The sequence below is a fragment of the Heptranchias perlo genome, unplaced genomic scaffold (genome assembly GCF_035084215.1).
Source record: "Heptranchias perlo isolate sHepPer1 unplaced genomic scaffold, sHepPer1.hap1 HAP1_SCAFFOLD_44, whole genome shotgun sequence".
Taxonomy (NCBI): domain Eukaryota; kingdom Metazoa; phylum Chordata; class Chondrichthyes; order Hexanchiformes; family Hexanchidae; genus Heptranchias; species Heptranchias perlo.
The window spans coordinates 2,842,733-2,861,984 of NW_027139453.1; the positions used below are offsets into that span (position 1 = coordinate 2,842,733).

At 44.8% G+C, this 19,252-nt stretch overlaps 1 pseudogene; it reads right to left on the reverse strand.

Moving 5' to 3' along the window:
• Nucleotides 1–5,799: 5,799 nt before the first annotated feature.
• On the reverse strand, nucleotides 5,800–17,839 carry LOC137312884 (probable G-protein coupled receptor 139; annotated as a pseudogene).
• Nucleotides 17,840–19,252: the final 1,413 nt, after the last annotated feature.

Here is a 19,252-nt window from a genome sequence, read left to right on the forward strand (position 1 = left end):
AAGGAGAGTGTTAAGGGGCGGAGGGATACAAAGTGGCGGAGAGGTTTAAGGAGGGAATTCCAGAGCTTAGGTCCTAGGCAGCTGAAAACACGGATGAGAATTTTAAAATTGAGGTGTTGCCGGACCGGGAGCCAATGTAGTTCAGCGAGCACAGGGGAAATGGGTGAATGAGACTTAGTACGAGTTAGGGTACGGCCAGAAGAGTTTTGGGTGAGCTCAAGTTTATGGGGGGTGGAAGAAGGGAGGCCGGCCAGGAAAGCATTGGAATAGTCCAGTCTGCAGGTAGCAAAGGCGTGGATGAGGGTTTCAGCCGCAGATGGGCTGAGGCAGGGGCGGAGAAGGGCGATGTGATGGAGGTAGAGGACCCAGATCGAAGAAAGAGTTAAAAATATGGAAAACAAGGGTCGTGGAAACCCTACAGCCACACACAGTGATTTCCATTTGTTCAGTGCTGCACCCATCATTCTTTGTCATTGTACATGGTCTAAGTGTAGCGCACGGAACGTGAGCCTGACAATGCGCGGCAAGCGATAGCCTGGTAGATCTAAGTTCACCAGCTGGGATCATGCCATGCAAACGGGACTAAATTGAAACCTAGGTTAACACGACCAGGCCACAAGGATTATCAAAGTTGTTGGTTGGCCGCTTGATATTGATACAGATGTCACCTCGTTACCTTCTGTCCAATCACAGATGCAGATGTTGCAAATCAGTTAAATGCAGCACTTTGGAATGGAAAATAAGTGGGAATCTGTTGGAGGAGGCTGGGAATGGGAACACGTTGGAGAGAGACGTTGGTTTGAACAATGGGAGAGGGGGATTTCTGAGGTGAGAGAAAGTTGATAAAAGGGAATGCTTCCTTCATTAGGACTCCATTTTGGTGATTGGCACCCCATTCACCACCCTATACATTCACTCCCTTCACCATTGGCGCACCATGGCTGCAGTGTGTACCATCCACAGGATACACTGCAGCAACTCACCAACGCTTCTTCGACAGCACCTCCCAAACCCGCGACCTCTACCACCTAGAAGGACAAGGGCAACAGGCACATGCGCACAACATCACCTGCAAGTTCCCCTCCAAGTCACACACCAGCCCGACTTGGAAATTTATCGCCGTTCCTGGGTCAAAATCGTGGAACTGCGTCCCTCACAGCACTGGGGCATAACCTTCACCACACGGACTGCAGCGGTTCAAGAAGGCGGCTCACCACCACCTTCTCAAAGGCATTTAGGGATGGTCAATAAATGCCAGCCTCGCCAGCGACGCCCACATCCCATGAACAAATAAATCATAAAAAATGCCCATTGCTCAAGGCCTTGAGGAAGGAAGGGAAGGAGGAAAGGTCCGGGGGGTCGGAGGAAAAAAGAAAGATATACGACCATTCACGACCCCAGGACGTCACAAAGCAACTTACAGCCTATGAAGTATTTATCAAGTGTTGTCACAGTGGTAATGTAGAAAACGCGGCAGCAATTTCGCACAGCAAGCTCCCATAAACAGCGATGTGATAAATGATCAGATAATTTGTTTTTGAGTGATTTTGGTTTCGGGTTAAATACAGGCCCCAGCTTACCAGGAGAGAACTCCCCTACTGTTTTTTGAAATAATGTCCATGGGAACGTTGACGTCCACCTGAGAGGGTAGACGGGCCGTCGTTTTAACGTCCCATCCGAAAGACCGCACTTCCGACAGTGCAGCACATCCTCAGACTTGCCCCTCAGAAAAGGAAGCACTCCCTCAGTACTGCCCTGCGACAGTGCAGCTCTCCCATAGTACTGTCCCTCCGACAGTGCCGCGCTCCCTCAGTACTGACCCTCCGACAGTGCAGTACTCCCTCAGTACTGACTCTCCGACAGTGCAGTGATTCCTCAATACTGACCCGCCGACAGTGCAGCACTCCTTCAGTATTGCCCCTTTGACAGTGCAGCACTCCCTCTGTACTGCCCCTCTGACACGACAGCGCTGTGTCAATTCTGCCCCTCGGACAGTGCTGCGATCCCTCAATACTGGCACCAGATGTGTCAGCCTGGATTTTCTGCTCAAGTCTCTGGAGTGGGACACAACCTTTTGACTCAGAGGCGAGTTCTTTATAAATGCAACGTGATTCAGAATATTTTGACAGTTCATTCAACAGATAGATTGAATTTGAGATCACATGACAAGAATTATCATAATATCATGGTATCATGTTAGGTAAGGGAGGAGAACATTCGGCCCATCTTGCCTGCGGCACTTGGAAAGAGCTATCCAAAAAGTGCCATTCCGCTGTTCTTTCACCGTAGCCCTGTAAATGTTATCCCTTCAAGTATTTATCCAATTCCCTTTTTAAATTTACGTTTGAATCTGCTTCCAACGCCGATTCAGGCAGCTCATTTCAGATCATAATAACTCGCTGCGGAAAAAAATGTTTCCTCATTTCGCCTAAGGTTCATTTGCCAATCACCATAAATCTGTGTCCTCTGGTTAACGACTCTGCCATTGGAAACAGTTTCTCCTTATTTACTCGGCCAAAACCGTTCATGATTTTCAATACCTTTATCAAATCTCCTCTTAAATTTCTCTGCTCCATGGAGAACAATCCCAGCTTCTCCAGTCTCTCCACACAACCGAAGTCCCTCATCCTTGGCACCATTCCAATAAATATCCTCTGCACCCTCTCTAAGGCGTTGACATCCTGCCTAAAATGTGGTGCCCAGAATTGGACACAATTCTCCAGCTGAGGCCTAACCAGTGTTTTTTTAAAGGTTTAGCATAACTTCCTTGCTTTTGTAATCTATGCCGCTGTTAATAAAGCCCAGGATCCCGTATGATTTTTTAACAGCCTTCTCAACTTGTCCTGCCACATTTAAAGATTCGTGTACATGCACCCCCAAGTCTATCTCTTCCTGCACCCCCTTTAAAATTGTTCCATTTAGTTTATATTGCCTCTCCTCGTCCTTCCTACTAAACGCATCACCTCACAGTTTTCTGCGTTAAATTTCATCTGCCATGTGTCTGCACATTTCACCAGTCTGTCTACGTCCTGCTGAAGTCTGTTACTATCCTCCACATTGTTTACTACATTTCCGAGTTTAGTGTCACCTGTAAACTTTAAAATTATACCCTCTATACCCAAGCCCATGTAATTATTTTATATCGAATAGTCTAATACTGACCTCTGGGGAAAACAACTGCATCCTTCCCTCCAGTCTGAAAAACAACCGTTCACCACTACTCTGCTTTCTATCCCTTAGCCTATTTTGTATCCATACTGCCACTGTTCCTTTAACCTCATCAGCTTTAATTTTGACAACAAGTCTATTATGTGGCACTTTTCAAACGCCTTTTGAAAGTCAATATACACAGCATCAACCGCACTGCCCTCATCCACCTTCTCCGTTACTTCATCAAATAACTCAATGAAGTTAATCAAACACGATTGTCCTTTAACAAATCCGTGCTGACTTTCATTCATTGGTCCATACTTTTCCGAATGCCAATTTAATTTGGCTCGTATTATTGTCACTAAAAGTTTCCCCACCACCGACGTCAGGCTGTATGCATCAACTCAAAGTATAATTTTCTTTGTGTCGGATGATGCATAATAGGAACAATGGCTTCGTTGTAAAGATATTGGGATTAATATCATTATATTATGAGAATGTATCCGTGAGATAAAGGCTAATGCATGATTTAGATTAGGTGGTTATGGTACGGCAGGAGAATGCTGAGTAGAATCATAGAATCAATGCCAGAGTAGCACGGAGGTTTCAGGTTGATGCAATTTAAGGAGCATCAGAGGGATAGTGTAATGAATTATAGCCTCGTCTGGTGCCAAAATATTTCAACCGTTTTTGTTTTGTGCGATGTTTATAACCGTGCACAATTACCTTATCTTCGACACAAACGCCACCCACATTCCAGTGAGAATGGAATGTGTGTAATTGTGACATGCAAATAATTGCTCGGTTCAGCGTAAGTCACGTGGCGGTGTCCATCTCGATGTATAAAGAGGCTCACTTTTAGTAATTCTTGGGTAGCCCGTGTTTAGAACTCGCCTGGATTTTTTAGCATTTGGCATACCCCGATGGATATCCAACTTGTAACTATATGGATGCATAAAGTTGTTTGCACTTTGTGTCGATTTTAATACAAACAACCAGTTGATTCATCTCTGGGGCAAGAAAATATCTAATTTTCGTTAACCTACCCCGTTGATCTAATTCACTACTGAAAAGTTTCAGTGAAAATTACCCGGAACCAAAAATGAGATTTGAAACCTGTGTTATTAATATTGTGGATTTATTACACTGGATAATTGCAACTGTTACACCCTTGTTCAAAAAAGGGTGTAAAGATAAACACAGCAACTGCAACTACAGGCCAGTCCGTTTAACCTTGGTGGTGGGGAAACTTTTGGAAACGATAATCGGGGACATAATTAACAGTCATTTGGACGAGGATTGATTAGGGAAATCCAGCACCGATTTGTTCAAGGCAAATCGTGTTTAACTAACCTAATAGAGTTTTTTGATGAGGTAACAGAGAGGGTGGATGAGGGCAATGCAGTTGATGTGGTGTATATGGACTTTCAAAAACCGTTTGATAAAGTGCCACATGGTAGGCTTGTTATGAAGATTGCGAACCACGGAATAAAGGGGGCAGTAGCAACATGAATACAGTATTGGCTAAATGACACGCAACAGAGAGGAGTGGTGAGCGGTTGTTTTTCGGAGTGGAAGGAGGTGTACAGTGGTGTTCCCCAGGGGTCATTGCTGGAACCACTGCTTTTATTGATATATATTAATGATATGGGAGTACAGAACACGATTTCAAAATTTGCAGATGACACGAAACTTGGAAAGGTAGTGAACAGTGAGGAGGATGGTGATAGACTTCAAGAGGATATAGATAAATTGGTGGTATGGGTGGACAAGTGGCAGATGAAGTTTAACGTGGCAAAATGCGACGTGATGCATTTTGGTAGGAAAATTGAGGAAAGGCAATATAAACCACAGGGTACAATTATACAAGGGGTTGAGGAACAGAATTATCTGGGGGTATAAGTGCACAAATCGTTGAAGTTGGCAGGGCAGGTTGAGAAAGCGGTTAACAAAGCATGCGGGGTCCTGGGCTTTATCAATAGAGGCAAAGAGAACAATTGCAAGGAAGTTATGATAAAGCATTGGTTCAGCAACAACTGGAGTACTGTGTCCAGTTCTGGGCAACGCACTTCAGGAAAGATGCAAAGGCCTTAGAGAGGGTGCAGGAGAGATTTACTAGAATGATTCCAGGGATGAGATACTTTACTGACGTGGATAGAGTGGAGAAGCTGGGATTGTTCTCCTTGGAGCGGAGACAGTTGCGAGGAGATTTGATGGAGGTATTCAAAATCATGAAGGGTCTAGACAGAGAAGATAGAGAGAAACTGTTCCCATTGGTGGAAGGGTCAAGCACCAATGGGCATAGATTTAAGGTGATTGGCAATAGGACCATTGGTGATATGAGGATAAACTTTTTTCAAACAGCGAGTTGTTAGGATCTGGAATGCCACTCCCGAGGGGGTGGTGGAGGCAGATTCAATCATGGCCTTCAAAAGGGAACTGAATATATACTTGAAACGAAAGAAAATGTGCAGAGCTGCGGGGTTAGAGCGGGTCATTGAGTCCAGCTGGATTGCCCAAGCAGAGAGCCGGCATATACTCGATGGTCCGAATGGCTTACTTATGTGCTGTAACCTTCTATGATTATATGGTTCTATGATTAAATCGAGTTAATGGGATCTTGTAAACTTAACTTAGAGTTGAGTTCAGTCACTTTATCTCTGCAATAAAATTAACAATTAGATTGTTGCCATATCTCACTGCCCTCTTCAGCTCTCCCCTGAACTTGGACTGTGTTAGAGCGTACATACAGGTGCTCGGACAGCAGTTCAGAACCCTCAGCATGCGGGCAGTTTCATTAACGATAGCGAACGTGTGATTGAAGCCCCGGTAAAAGTACGAGTTTGTGATCCGTGAGAACAGGAAGAGCCCGATTGTCGCCATCCACAGCGATATGATACTACCCGAGACGGCGAAGAGCAAGACCATGGCTCTTCTCCGACTCTGCATCTCGGGATCCCCCTCTGTCCCGCCATCTCACCGGAATCCCCGGCGGATCGGACTGGCTGCCAGGATGTGTCTGACGATCAAAACGTTAAGCAGAGCCACGGAGATATAGGGAACCAAAGGCGTTAAAATGGTGTGCAGACAGTTAAAAGCTCTCCAGGCTGGTGCTGAGTAGATGTTGGGATTGGTCTTGCAACCTATCTGCAGGTTGTTATGTACAAAGCAGGGTCGGATTGCGAAATAGTAGGAGAGGTTCCTGGAGTAAGTCAGCAGGTAAACCCAACCAAATACCAGGGCAGCCGTTCTTGGGTACAGTACCTCCTTCTGAACCCCTGGAAACAGATGGCCACGAGACGGTCGAAGGTGAAAGAACCCGTTGACCAGACAGAGCAGTCGATCACGGTGGCGCTGATGATGGATTTGAGTCGACACACTAAGGTGTAAACGGCGAACACCTGAGGGAAACGAGGGGCAACAATGCGGTTGACCAAGACGTAGAAGAGGAGGACCAGGAGGTCGGGTGTGGCCATGGCAACCAGGTAGATGGAGGTGCTCTTGGATAGACCGCAGTCCCTGCAGTGGAGGGTCAGGAGTGTGACTAAGTTGGCTGCAACAAAGGGAAGGCAAGAGAGATTAGAAATAAGAGTCACAGGAATGAAACCTGAGCTCAGACCAGGTAAGATTCCCGCTCCACCAACACCTCGATTTTAAAATTAAAAACTTGTTCTCAAACCCCTCCATGGCCCTCGCCCCCCTCCATATCTCTAACCTCCTCCAGCTCTACAACCCTCCGGGATCTTTGCATGGCCCTCTCCCCACCCCCATCTCGAAACTCCTCCAGCCCTACAACCCTCCGGGATCTCTGAATGGCCCTCTCCCCACCCCCCATCTCGAACCTCCTCCAGCCCTACAACCCTCCTGGATCTTTGCATGGCCCTCTCTCCACCCCCCATCTCGAACCTCCTCCAGCCCTACAACCCTCCGGGATCTCTGAATGGCCCTCTCCCCACCCCCCATCTCGAACCTCCTCCAGCCCTACAACCCTCCGGGATCTCTGAATGGCCCTCTCCCCACCCCCCATCTCGAACCTCCTCCAGCCCTACAACCCTCCGGGATCTCTGAATGGCCCTCTCCCCACCCCCCATCTCGAAGCTCCTCCAGCCCTACAACCCTCCGGGATCTCTGAATGGCTCTCGCCCCACCGCATATCTCTAACCTCCTCCAGACCTACAACCTTTCGAGATCTCGGTATGGTCCTCGTCCTCGCCCCCTCCCTATCTCTGGAACCTCCTCCAGCCTCTACAACCCTTCGAGATCTCTGCACTCATCCAATTCTGGCCTCTTGCACATTCCCAATTTCCTTCGCTCCACCATTGGCGGCCGTGCCTTCGGCTGCCGAGGCCCCAAGCTCTGGAATTCCCTCCCTCGATCTCTCCGCCTGTCTCTCCTGCTTTAAGACGCTGCTTAAAACGGACCACTTTGTCCGAGCTTTTGTTCACCCATCTTAATTGCTCGTTATTTGGCTCGGCGTCGATTTTATGGTTGATTTACGCTCCTGTGAAGCGCCTTAGGGAGTTTTACTACGTTAATGGCGCGATATGAATGCAACTTCTTCTTCTTCTTCTTCTTCTTCTTCTTGTTGTTGTGGCTGAGGTTTTCCCTGTTGGAAGAACAGTCAGGGGCAGAGGGACCTTCTGCGTGATGTAAAGTTTCTCTCTCTCTCAAGTTCTGGGCAGTGGAACTTGGTGCAGTAACATTTGAGGAGCCTTTCAGTTTCACACGAGAAACAGCATCATTTTCTGGGACAAGCGCCAGTTGTATTGGGTGGAACCAGAAGCAGGTTCCTGAGGGAGTCCCCTGTTCCCAGTCATGTCAGATATTTAATCTGGTCTCTGAAGGGAACTTTGAAATGACTTTCATTCTTGTAGGAACAAGCTCGATAGTTCCATTTCGGACAATGGGCCTTCTGAGCATTTGTTTTATTCATTGCCGGGATGTGGGCATCGCTGGCAAGGCAGACATTTATTGCCCCTCTTTAGGTGCCCGCGCAGAAGCAGCTGGTTTGACTTCTTCTTGAGACGTTGTAGATCGTGGTTTTGAAACAACGGAATGGCTTGCTCGGCCGCTTCAGAAGGCGAGTTAAGGAATCAGCCAAGCCGGTGTGGGACTGGAGACATTTTTAGGCCCAGACCGGGTAAACACGGCAGGTTTACTTTCCTGAAGTGACATCAGTGAACCAGTGGACTTTATATCACATGGTCACATTTACTGATTTCCTTCAACTGAATTCTAATTTTCAAACTGCTCTGGTAGGATTTGATTTCACGTTCTCTGGGTTACTCGTCCAGTAACAGAACCACTGAACTACCGTATCCACCAGCTGAAGTCTGTTTGAAATAGCTCGGGAGCGAATCTTTGGGCTAGCTGTCACCTTACCTCCCTACCCCCAATCCCTGCTAGCATTTCTTCCTTTCGGGATCTTCAGTTCGACTTGTCAGTGGCAGGGGGTGACAGGGAGTGAGGGGAGGTTGAGAAGGCGAGGTTAGATGAGATAGAAAGAGAGGGGAGATGTGGGTGAGAGGGGGTAGAGAGGGAGGCGGTTATTTGGAGAGAAGGGATGGGAAGGAGGAGGAGAGGAGGGAAGGAGCGAGTCGAGGGAGAGCGCACGTAAGAATGGAAGAGAGGGAGGAGGGAAGGAGAGAGAAGCAGAGGAGAGACAGCCAGCGGGATAGCGAGAGAAGGAGAGGAGGGAGGGAAACGAGTGGGAGGAAAAGGAGGGTGGAAAGGAGGAGGGGAAGAAGAGGGACATAGGAGGTGAGAGAGGAAGTGGTTGGAGAGGGCGTAACAGATACAGATTAATGGATATTGAGTAAAGCTCACCATCAATACCATAACCGAGTTTAAAGATAGTCTCACCATCAGCATCATGACCCTGTTTGGAGATAGAGTCTCACCATCAGCATCATGACCCTGTTTACAGAGAGAGTCTCACCATCAGCATCATGACCCTGTTTACAGAGAGAGTCTCACCATCAGCATCATGGCCCTGTTTACAGAGAGAGTCTCACCATCAGCATAATGACCCTGTTTACAGAGAGAGTCTCACCATCAGCATCATGGCCCTGTTTACAGAGAGAGTCTCACCATCAGCATCATGACCCTGTTTACAGAGAGAGTCTCACCATCAGCATCATGACCCTGTTTACAGAGAGAGTTTCACCATCAGCATCATGACCCTGTTTAGAGAGAGAGTCTCACCATCAACATCTTGACCCTGTTTAGAGAGAGAGTCTCACCATCAGCATCATGACTCTGTTTAGAGAGAGAGTCTCACCATCAACATCATGACTCTGTTTAGAGCGAGAGTCTCACCATCAGCATCATGACCCTGTTTAGAGCGAGAGTCTCACCATAAGCATGATGACAATGTTTAAAGAGAGTCTCATCATCGGCATCATGACCCAGTTTCAAGAGAGTATCACCATCAGTATAATGATCATGTTTATAGAGAGTCTCACCATCAGTATCATGATCCTGTTTATAGAGAGTCTCACCATCAGCATCATGACCCTGTTTACAGAGAGAGTCTCACCATCAGCATCATGGCCCTGTTTACAGAGAGAGTCTCACCATCAGCATCATGACCCTGTTCAGAGAGAGAGTCTCACCATCAGCATCATGACCCTGTTTACAGAGAGAGTCTCACCATCAGCATCATGATCCTGTTTATAGAGAAAGTCTCACCATCAGTACCATGGCCCTATTTAAAGCGATTATCAAGAACATCATCATAGCTCTGTTCGCAGAGAGAGTCTCACCATCAGCTTCGTTGCACTGATAACAGAGAGAGTCTCACCATTAGCATCATTGCCCTTTTTGAAGAGAGTCTCACCAGCAACGTGATGACGCTGTTTCCAGAGCTTGTCTCACCATCAGCATCATGACCCTGTTTAAAGAAATTCTCACCATCAGCATCATGGCCCTGTTTATAGAGAGTCTCACTATCAGCTTCATGACCCTGTTTACAGATAGTGTCTCACCATCAGCATCATGACCCTGTTAACAGATATTGTCTCACCATCTACATCATGACCCTGTTTACAGCTAGTGTCTCACCATCAGCATCATGACCCTGTTTATAGTGAGAGTCTCACCATCAGTATCATGGCACTGTTTAAAGCGATTGTCAAGAACATCATCATGGCTCTGTTCGCAGAGAGAGTCTTACCGTCAGCATCGTTGCCCCGATTACAGAGAGAGTCTCACCATCAGCTTCATGACCCTGTTTATAGAGAGAGTCTCACCATTAGCATCATTGCTCTTTTTAAAGAGAGTCTCACCAGCAACGTCGTGACGCTGTGTAAAGAGCGAATCTAACCATCAGCATCACGACCATGTTTAAAGAGATTCTCACCAACAGCATCATGGCCCTGTTGAAAGAGAGAGTCTCTCCATCAATATTATGACCCTGTTCATATAAAGTCTCAGCATCAGCATCATAGCCCTGTTCATATAGAGAGGCTCTCCATGAACATCATTACCCTGTTTATAGAGAGTCTCACCATTTCCATCATGACCCTGTTTATAGAGAATCTCATCATCAGCATCATGACCCTATTTTTAAAAAAAAGTCTCACCATTAGCATCATTGCCCACTTTAAAAAGCGTGTCTCACCATCAGCATCATGACGCTGTTTAAAGAGAGATTCTCAACATCTTCATTATGACACTGTTTAAATGGTGCCTCACCATCAACATCATGACACGTTTTATAGAGTATCTCACCATCAACAGCATGGCAATGTTTATAGAGAGTCTCACTGTCAGCCTCATCGCCCTGTTCATATTGAGTCTCACTATTAGCATCATGGACTGTTTAAAGAGCGTGTTTCACCATCAACATCATGACCCTGCTTAATGAGCGTATCTCTCCAACAACATCACGGACAGCTATAAAGAGAACGTGGTACATATCGGTACCTACGACATAGGTCAAAAGAGGAACGATGTCCTGCAAGCACAATATAAGGAGATAGGAAATAAGTTAAAAAGCAGGACCTCACGGGTAATTATCTCAGAATTACTCCCAGTGACACGTGCTCGTGTGTATAGGAGTGGGAGAATAGACCAGATGAATGCGTGGCTGGAGGGTTGGTGCAGGAGGGAGGATTTTAAATTCCTGAGGAATTGGGATCGATTGTTTGGAAGGTGGGACCTGTACAAGCCGGATGGATTGCTTTTCAACAGATCCGGGGCTCAAATCCTCGCAGGGTTTTGCGACTGCTTTTGGCGAGGGTTTAAACTAGAGTGGCAGGGAGATGGGAACTTGAGCGGGGAGTCATATAGAGTAAAGTTGAAAGCAACGCGGTCGAGGAGGACCAAGAGAAATTTACAACACAAACAGCACAAATAGTTGTTCAAGAACAAGCGAAAGGGAAAAGCGTAGAGCAGCAGAAAGAAAGTGTACTTCTGGCACTACAGATAAAGTGAAAACTAGAAGGTGTAAAGCGATTAATCCAGCATCAAAGCTGAAGGTCAGGCAAGGGTGTGTGGCCCAACTAAGAGTTCAATACACAAATACACGGAGTAGAAGGAATAAATTAAATGATTAAATGAACTACAGGTACAAATTCAAATTGGAGGTATGTTATGACATGATAGCTATTACGGAGACATGGCTGCAGGAGATGACGAAAGTAGTGGTCAGGGGAATGTCAGTGGATGTTAATTATATGGACTTCCAGAAGGCATTTGATAAGGTCCCACATAAGAGACTGTTAGCTAAGATAGAAGCCCATGGAATCGAGAGAAAAGTACGGACTTGGTTAGGAAGTTGGCTGAGCGAAAGGCGACAGAGAGTGGGGATAATGGGTAGGTACTCACATTGGCAGGATGTGACTATTGGAGTCCCGCAGGGATCGGTCTTGGGGCTCAATTATTCACAATATTTATTAACGACTTAGATGAAGGCATAGAAAGTCTCATATCTAAGTTTGGCGATGAGAGAAAGATTGGTGGCTTTGCAAGCAGTGCAGAAGAAAACACAGAAATTACTAAGCGATATTGATAGATTAGATGAATGGGCAAAATTGTGGCAAATGGAATTCAATGTAAACAAATGTGAGGTCATCAAGTTTGGATCAAAAAAGGATAGAACAGGGTAATTTGTAATTGGTAAAAGGTTAAAAACAGTGGATGTCGAAAGGGACTTAGGGGTTCAGGTACATTGTTCATTGAAGTGTCATGAACAGGTGCAGAAAATAATCAATAAGGCAAATGGAATGTTGGCCTTTATATCTAGAGGACTAGAGTACAAGGCGGCAGAAGTTACGCTGCAGCTATACAAAACCCTGGTTAGACCGCACCTGGAGTACTGTGAGCAGTGCTGGGCACCGCACCTTCGGAAGGACATATTGGCCTTGGAGGGAGTGCAGCGTAGGTTTACTAGAATGATACTCGGACTTCAAGGGTTAAGTTACGAGGAGAGATTACACAAATTGGGGTTGTATTCTCTGGAGTTTTGAAGGTTAAGGGGTGATCTGAGAGAAGTTTATAAGATATTAAGGGGACCAGATAGGGTGGATAGAGAGAAACTATTTCCGATGGTTGGGGATTTTAGGAGTAAGGGGCACAGTCTAAAAAATAGAGCCAGACCTTTCAGGAGCGAGATTAGAAAACATTTCTACACACAAAGGGTTGTAGAAGGTTGGAACTCTCTTCCGCAAACGGCAATTGATAGGAGCTCAATTGCTAAAATTAAATCTGAGATAGATAGATTTTTGGCAACCAAAGATATTAAGGGATATGGGCAGGCATATAGAGTTAGATCGCAGATCAGCCATGATCTTATCAAATGGTGAAGCAGGCCCGAGGGTCTGAATGGCCTACTCCTGTTCCAATGTTCCGATGTTCCTATGGATGTTCAGGATTGTTAACTAAATATACCGGGTTATAAGTTTTACAGGAGAGACAGGGAAAATGGAAGAGAGGGAGGAATATCCTTGTTAATTAGAGATGAAATCACTTCAATGATAAAGGATGATGTAACGAGAGGTAAGCACCAATAGAGACCTTATGGGTTGAATTGAGAAATAGGAAAGGATCTGAGGCTGTGGTGGGAGTTGTGTATACGACTCCTGGCATCAGCTCTGAAGTTCGAGATTGTATAAATACAGAGATCAGAAAAGCGTGCAACAAAGGCATAGCGGTCTTAATGGTAAAAGCAGACAAGCAACTGACAGAAAGGCAGTGAATTTTTTGATTGTGCCCAGGATAATTTTCTACAGCAGTTTGTCCGAGAGGCAACAAGGGGGCAAACCATACTGGAATTAGTAATGAGGAATGAATCAGATATGGTTAACAGCTTAACAGTACGTGGACATCTATCCAATAGCGATCATAACGTGATCGAGTTCAAGGTAGTGTTTGAAAGAGAAAAAAGTGAATCAGCTGCTAAGATTCTTGTCTGGGTCAGGCGGACTTCAATGGGATGAGACAGAGACTGTCCACAGTAAACTAAATCTTTTAATGGGTAAAACGACTGACGATCAGTGGGAAATATTTAAAGAAACATTTAACGTGATACAGAACCGGTTTATACCTCTGAGGGGCAAGAACTGTACATGCCAAAAAAAACAGCCATGGATATCTGATGAGGAAAGGGACAGTATAAGACATAAGGGAAGGACATAAAAAAGGCAAAAAATCGCACAGATCCTGCGAATGGGAAAGATACAAAGATCAACAAAGAGTCACAAAACAGATAGTAACAGCTACAAAACGAGAGTATGAAAAGAAACTCGCAAGGGATATCAAAACCAATACGAAGAACGTTTATAGTTACATTAGGAAAAAGAGCGTGGTCAGGAACAGTTTTGGCCCCTTAAAAACTGAACGTGGGGATATTATCATTGACAATGGGGAAACGGCGGAAATGTTGAATAATTACTTTGCGTCAGTATTTACAGTTGAAAAAGAGGATAGAATGCCAAAAATCCCAAGAAAACTAATATTGAATCAATAAAATTAACTACAGTAATGTAGAAAATAATAACACTAAAGAGTGACTAATCCCGAGGACCAGATGAATTTCATCCCAGGCCTTTAAAGTGAGCAAATTGCAGATGCCCTAAATAAAATCTTTCAAAGTTCACCATATTCAGGAAACGTCCCTGTAGATTGGAAAATTGCATATGCTACTCCGCTTTTTAAGAAAGGAGAGAGAGGAAAACCAGGGAATTATAGACCAGTTAGCCTAACAACTGTTGTGGGGAAATTGCTGGTGTCTATAATTAAGGATAGGGTGACAGAACACCTCGAGAATTTTCAGTTAAACAGGGAGAGCCAGCATGCATTTGTGAAAGGTAGGTCGTACCTGACATACCTGATTGTTTTTTTTTTGAAGAGGTGGCTGAAGTTGTGGATAGTGGAATGTCAATAGATGTTATTTATATGGACTTCCAGACTTCATTTGATAAAGTCCCACGTAAGAGACTCTTTGCCCATGGAATCGAGGGAAGAGTACGGACTTTCTTAGGAAGTTGGCCGAGCGAAAGGCGACAGAGAGGAGGGATAATGGGAAGGTACTCACATTGGCAGGATTTGAAGAGTGGAGTCCCGCAGGGATCAGTCTTGGGGCCTCAATTATTCACAATATTTATTCACGACTTAGATGAAGGCATAGACAGTCTCATATCTAAGCTTTCTGATGACACAAAGATTGGTGGCATTGTAAGCAGTGCAGATGAAAACTCACAATTACAAAGGGTATTGATCGATTAGGTGAATGGGCAAATCTCTGGCGAATGGAATTGAATGTAAGCAAATGTGAGGTCATCCACTTTGGACCAAACTAGGATAGAACAGGATACTTTATGAATGGTAAAAAGTTAAAAACGGTGGCTGTCCAAACGAACTTTAGGGTTCAGGTACATAGCTCATTGAAGTTTCATGAACAGGTGCAGAAAATAATCGATAAGGCGAATGGAATGCTGGCCTTCATATCCAGAGGACTAAAATACAAGGGAGCAGAAGTTATGCTGCAGCAATCAAAAACCCTGGTTAGACCGCACCTGGAGTACTGTGAGCAGTTCTGGTCACCGCACCTTCGGAAGGACATATTGGACTTGGAGGGAGTGCAGCGTAGGTTTACTGGAATGATCCCCTGACTTCAATGTTTAAGTTACGCGGAAATATTACACAAATTGGGGTTGTATTCTCTAGAGTTTGAAAGGTAACGGGGCGATCTGATCGAAGTTTATAAGATATTAAGGGGAACAGGAAGGGTGGAGAGATACAAATTATTTCCGGTGTTTGGCGATTCTCGGAGTGGGGGCACAGTCTAAAAATTAGAGCCAGACCTTTCAGGAGTGAGATTAGGAAACACTTCTACACAAAAATGGTGGTAGAAGTTTGGAATTCTCTTATGCTAACGGCAATTGGTGCTAGCTCAATTGCTAATTTTAAATCTGAGATAGATAGTTTTTTGCCAACCAAAGGCATTATTGGATATGGGCCAATGACAGGTATATGGAGTTAGGTCACAGATCATCCATGATTTTATCAAATGGCGGAGCGGGCTCGAGGGGCTGAATGGCTGACTCCTGTTCCTATGTTCCTTTGTTCAAAATAAGCATCATGACCCTGTTTAAAAAGACAATCTCACAACCAGAATCATGACCGTGTTTAAAGAGAGTCCAACCATCAACATCGTGACCCTGTATAAAGAGCGAGACTCACCATCAATATTATGGCTAGGTATAAAGAGAGAGTCAAACCATTATCACCGTGATTCGTTTTTAAGGAGCGAGTCTGACTATCAGCATCATGAACATATTTAGAGAGAGAGTATCACCACCAGAATCATGATCCTGTTTAAATAACGTATCTCACCATCAACATCATGACCCTGTTTAAAGAGAGTCTCACAATCAGCATCATGACCCTCTTATTAGACAGTTTCACCATCAGCATCATGATCCTGTTTAAGGAGAGTCACACCATTAGCATCATGACCGTGTTTAAAGAGAGTCTCTCCATCAACATCCTGAACCTGTTTATAGAGAGTCTCACCATTAGCATCATGACCCTGTTTAAAGACAGTCTCACCATCAGCACATGAACCTCTTTGTAGAAAGTATCACCATGAGCATCAAGACTCTGTTCAAAGTGAGAATCTCACCACCAGAATCATGACCATGTTTAAAGAGAGAGTCTCACCACCAGAAACATGACCATAATTAAGGAGAGAGTCTCACCATCAGCATCACGACCCTTTTTAAGGAGAGAGTATCAGCAGCAACAGCGTGGCCTTGATTAAAGAGAGAGTCTCACCATGAGCATCATGGCTCCCTTTGAAGAGCGAATCACACCATCAACATCATGACCACATTTAAAGAGATAATCTCACCACCAGAATCATGACACTTTTTAAAGAGAGAATCTCATCAGCAACATCATTACCCTGTTTAAAGAGAGGCTCACCGTCAACATTATGACCCTGTTTAAAGAGCGTCTCACCATCAGCATCATTGCCCTGTTTGAAGAGCGAGTCTCACCATCAGCATCATGACCCTATTAAATAGCGTGTGTCATGATCAACATCGTGGCCAGGCATAAAGAGAGAGTCTCACCATTAGCACCGTGACCCATTTTAAAGAGTGAGTCTCACCATTAACATCATGGCCAGCTATAAAGAGAGAGAGTCTCACCATGAAAGTCATGACCCTGTTTAAAGAACGTGTCACACCATCAGCACATGACACTGTTTATAGAGAGCCTTACCATCTATATCATGACCTTGATTGAAGAGAATCTCACCATCAGCATCATGACACTTTTAATAGAGAGTCTCACCATCAGCATCATGGCCAGCTGTAATGAGAGAGAGTCTCACCACCAGAGTCATGACCCTGTTTAAAGAACGTGTCTCACCATCAGCACATGAAACTGTTTATAGAGAGCCTTACCATCTACATCATGACCTGATGGAAGAGAATCGCACATCAGCATCATGACACTTTTTATAGAGTCTCACCATCAGCATAATGTCCCTGTTTAAAGAACGTTTCTCACCATCAACATCATGGCCAGCCTTAAGGAGAGAGTCTCACCAGCAGTATCATGACCCTGTTTAGAGAGAGAGTCTCACCATCAGCATCATGACCCTATTAAAGTGCGTGTGTCATGATCAACATCGTGGCCAGGCATAAAGAGAGAGTCTCACCATTAGCACCGTGAACCCCTTTAATGATCGAGTCTCACCATTCGCATCATGACCTTGTTTAAAGAGAGTCTCACCATCAATATCGTGAACCTGTTTATAGACAGTCTCACCATCAGCAATCTGACGCTGTTTATAGAGATTATCACCATCAGCATTACGACCCTGTTTAAAAAGAGGCTCAAAATCAACAACATAACCCTGTTTAAAGAGAGTATCACCATCAACATCATAACCCTGGTTAAAGAAAGTATCACCATCAGCATCATGGCCCTGTTTATAGAGAGTCTCACCATTGGCATCATGAACCTGTTTATAGAGAGTCTCAACATCAGCATCATGACCCTGTTTATAGAGAGTCTCAACATCAGCATCATGACCCTGTTTATAGAGAGTCTCAACATCAGCATCGTGACCCTGTTTAAAGAGAAAATCTCACCACCAGAATGATGACCGTGTTTAAGGAGAGAGTCTCAGCAGCAGCATCATGACCCTGTTTAAAGGTAGACTCACCGTCAACATCGTGACCCTTTTTAAAGAGAGTGTCTCACCATCAGCATCATGGCCAGGTATAGAGAGAGAGTCTCACCATTGCCACCGTGAACCATTTTAAAGAGCAAATCTCACCATTCGCATCATCACCCTGTTTAAAGAGAGTCTCACCATCAAAATCATGACCCTTTTAATAGAGAGTCTCACCATCAATATCATGACCCTGTTTAAAGAGAGAATCTCAGCAGCAACATCATGACCCTGTTTAAAGAGAGTCTCACCATCAATATCATGACCCTTTTAATAGAGAGTCTCACCATCAATATCATGAACCTGTTTAAAGAGAGAGTCTCACCATCATCATCATGAGCCTGTTGAAAGATAGTCTCAAAAGCAACATCATAAAGAACGATTCTCACCATTAGCATCATGGCCCTGTTTAAAGAGTGAGTCTCAGCAGCAACGTCATAATCATATTTGAAGAGAGAGTCTCACCACCAGAATCATGACCATCTTTAAAGAACGTGTCTCACCATCAACACCATTACCCTATTTATAGAGAATCACACCATCAACACCATGATCCTGTTTATAGAGAGTCTCACAATCAGCATCATGAACCTGTTTGATGAGATTCTCACCATAAGAACCGTGACCCTGTTTAAAGAGCTAATCACAACGCCAGATCCCATTTACCAAGGGCCTTATAATTGAGGGTCCACTGCAAGTGTTAGCCTTTAACTATTCAAAACATCTTTTAAAATATAACCGCATCATCAGAACATATTTATAAAAAGGGAGTTTCATGGCTGTTTAAAAACATTACAAACAAAGTAATGTTTGAAAATTCCCTTTCACCATTGGCCCTGTGTTCAGTGCAGCCAGAGAGCGACTAGATGTAAGAGTCATAGAGTTATACAGCACGGATAGAGGCCCTTCGGCCCATCGTGTCCGCACCGGCCATCAAGCCCAGTCTAATCTAATCCCATGTTCCAGCATTTGGTCCGTAGCCTTGTATGCTATGGCATTTCAAGTGCTCATCCAAATGCTTCTTGAATGTTGTGAGGGTTCCTGCCTCCACAACCCTTTCAGGCATTGAGTTCCAGACTCCAACCACCCTCTGGGTGAAAAAGTTCTTTCTCAAATCCCCTCTAAACCTCCCGCCTTTTACCTTGAATCTATGCCCCCTTGTTATAGAACCCTCAACGAAGGGAAAAAGCTCCTGAGTATCCATCCTATCTTTGCCCCTCATAATTTTGTACACCTCAATCTTGTCCCCCCTCAGCCTCCTCTGCTCCAAGGAAAACAAACCCAATCTTCCCAGTCTCTCTTCATAGCTGAAGCGCTCCATCCCTGGTAACATCCTGGTGAATCTCCTCTGCACCCTCTCCAAAGCGATCACATCCTTCCTGTAGTGCGGCGACCAGAACTGCACACAGTACT